At 33.7% G+C, this 3,443-nt stretch overlaps 1 protein-coding gene across 20 annotated transcripts in view; it reads right to left on the reverse strand.

The window, feature by feature from the left end:
- Positions 1–3,443, reverse strand: part of LOC129803415 (coiled-coil domain-containing protein CG32809) — a 207,679-nt gene that overhangs the window by 63,304 nt on the left and 140,932 nt on the right. The gene's annotated exons all lie outside the window — the stretch shown is intronic.

Here is a 3,443-nt window from a genome sequence, read left to right on the forward strand (position 1 = left end):
GTAATATTATATAACACAATGCATTTTGAGCATTCGTAGCTGTAGTTTCATTCTCCAAAAGTGTCTTAGCTTAAAAGGTATAAGCTTTCTATTTGCACAAAATATCGTTTATGTTCGAAAAATTCAATTTCGAATTTCAATTCTAATGGTTCCGGCACACCTTTTAGATCAGGAAAATATCATGAAATCGAAATTGGAATGCCTTTATTTCTCACATGTTTTTCATATGTTTGTCTCATTCTTTCGCACTCTTCTTCTCCTTTTAAACGTCACAGCAACTTTAATTTAGCTCAATCGAATTTGGAGTGCGAAACAATGAGATTGACGTATGTTAAACGTGTGAAAAATTAAGGGATGTGAATTTTGATTTCATGAAATTTTCTGATCTAAAAGGTGTGCCTGAACCATAAAAATTTGCGCAAGGTTATAAAAAAAAAGTTGTGAAATCTGAAGCTCAGAATGAAAAAAAAAATTTTATCCTATAGTTCAAGCATAGGATATGTTCATTTTTCATTCTGGGCTCCACAAATAGAGTAAAAAGCTGCCAAGAGTTACTCAGTGATTATGAGAGGATTTAATAAAGAGAAAACTGAAACATGTTCTTCACATTCGAGACACTTCGAAATTAGACCGGCAAATACTTCAACCATTATAGGGACGGAATGAGAAGTAATGGTGCTATTCCAATGAAAAAATGAGCATGTTTTTTTATCACATTACTGTTCTCAAGTACTAAAAAGACCATGACTGTTCCCACAAGTTATTTCAATTAATGTCAGATGGAATTGTGATCGGGGGTGAAAGCTTGCTCGACGGGAATATTCGAATTCGGATTTCGGTTGGGAAATTCATAGTATTTTCAACATTTTCTTTATCATGATTGACAGGATGTAAGGTTCTTCTCTCTACACAAAAACTTCATATTTTCCCCAGTCCTCGTCGTGTTTCAAAATCACGAAATAGTCATGACAGGAACCGACACAAAAGAAAAGCTCAACCGAAATCCGAATTCGAATATTTCCTCCCAGCAAGCTTTCACCCGATCACAATGCTCTGATATTCAGTCAGTGTGGAGTAACCTGTCATGTCAGCTTGGTGGCGTGATGCAGTTTGATGGTCGAGAGTTGGCAACTTTAGCCTCGACCGCGGTTTTCCCAGGTTTTCCATGAGTTTTTCCGTGAATTCTCAGTGGTGAAAAGTCGACGAGTAGCATTAATATTTTCTACTCATTATTTTCCTTGAAATGACGTATAGGAACAGATGTAGTCTTTTTAGTACTTGAGAACAGTAATGTGCTAAAAAACTTGGTCACTTTTTCATTGAAATAGCACCATTAAACGTTTTTTTTTTCTTTGGCTTTCGAAATCGATCCTCAAATGTTTTTTACTATGGGAAATCTGCCACTGTGAGCGCTTTAATAGGACCATAGACATTTCTCATTTATGAAAATGTAGATAACTAAGGCTATTAGTTTCGGTATTAAATCTTACTTACAGCCTATCCCGTAAAGCAAATTGGCGAAACTAGAATAAACTGTGCGAATTTTCAATTAGTAAAATGGAATCCATTCAGAATGCGTTGGAGGCGTAGGAGTATCTTTCAAATAAAGTAATAAAAAACACAATAATATAATGCAATACATTTTTGAAGTTAATTTAAAATTTTCAAAATTATTATTTTTTTTAGTATTATATTGTGAAGATAATAATGTAGGGTAACGTGTGGTATTTCAGGACACTTTTTAGCACTTTCAAGTTTCAAACAGCTTAACGACTTCTCAAATAATTTTTTTCTTTTTTGATACAAATTTTTATGTTCCTTATGCTATCCAGAATAAGATTCTTATCGAAAAATGTTAAAAAAATGCAAAATTTCGATCCCTCAGAATATAAACCGAACAACTCGCGAATGGCCAACTTTTCAGGAGAGCGATTTAAAGCTGAGATTTTACATGCTGATCATAGGATTTTTAAGATTTGGAACCCATATAACTTTGGGAATAATTAACTTTTCGGTATAATATTCACGGGGAAGGTAAAGGGTGTCAAGAAGTACCCGAAAAGCAAAAAAAAACGAATTTTGCAAAAAATCGAGTTGTTCGGATTACGAGGGACCGATTTATGCATTTTTAAAAAAAATGCAGAAAGTTTTATGTTTAACTGATACGTAAAGAGCTTAGTATTTCATATAGAACTTTAAAATAATTAGAAAATAAATATTTATAGGATTTTTGATGTGTCTCAAAATGCCCATATTATGCCCCGAAAAGCACCTTGTCCAGAAATACCACACGTTACCCTACTTCCTTGTCTTTAGTTCCACAATAAATTGCTAGAATATTCAAAAATTTTACTTTAAAAAATGAAATATTTTAAAATTATTTTCCAATAAGAAGAAACGAAAAATATTTTCAAATTAATCGTATCAAAAACATTTAGATGCAATTTAGCGAAAAGTTCTCACAATGCAATGTATAGAAACGTGTAGGAGTATTTCAGAAATGATTTTATAAACTATCAATACTAGGCAAAAGTATCTGTATATAATTTTGTGTCATTAATCGCGTTATGTTGCTAATCTCGATGTCGTTAATCCCGAACCCCCTGTCGTAATAATATTTATGGAAGTAAATCATTATTTACCTTTCAGTATCTCTGCGATAGAGCTTTTAGAATTTTTTTTTTGCATAAGATAAGAAAATACATTAATGGCAGAATGATGTATACCCATCCTACAAAGAAAAATAAACTAAAACTTTGATGTTGAAATCTGCAGTAAAACAGGAGGTTTCATCAAGCTTATAATGGTTATGGCTAAGATAATTGTCATCTACGAATTTAGCAGCAAGTTAGAGATAATACCTACTAAACTTTAGTGCATTAACACTGAAAGTGAAAGTTCAAGTTTTCCTAACATTAACAATAAATAGGCAAGAATTTGAGTAATTTAGTATACTTGCAATTGAGAAACAAAAAAATAAAAATTAGTTTGTTTTTGATGCTGAAGGAGTGACTTCTTCACCTGCGGAAATTTATGCGGCCTACATCTTCAATTTTAAAGTATGTATAACGGTGGGAGAACCTGCTCCAAATGTGTCCAAAGAGAAGATCACATGAGGTAGCGCGGTAAAATCTTAATCTCTTGCATCACCTTGGGTAGTAACTGAAGCATACAGAGAATCTCACACCACCAAAAAGAAAAACATCATGCTGATGTATTGAACTTTCATTTTCATCGCTGCTATCTCGTGTATTGGATTCTTTTGACGTATAAAATCTCACGATCACGCCGGTTCCATCGTCCAACGGTGTGCGCTTTGGAAGAAAACGAAGAAGTGAACGGTATGAGCTTTCCTGCCTCCCTCCCTTACAGTCTCCTCCAGGTGGGCATCAATGAGCATCTAAAAGAGGTGGAAGGCACATTTCCAACCACACAAACTCAGT

The sequence above is a fragment of the Phlebotomus papatasi genome, chromosome 2 (genome assembly GCF_024763615.1).
Source record: "Phlebotomus papatasi isolate M1 chromosome 2, Ppap_2.1, whole genome shotgun sequence".
NCBI classification, from domain to species: Eukaryota; Metazoa; Arthropoda; class Insecta; order Diptera; family Psychodidae; genus Phlebotomus; species Phlebotomus papatasi.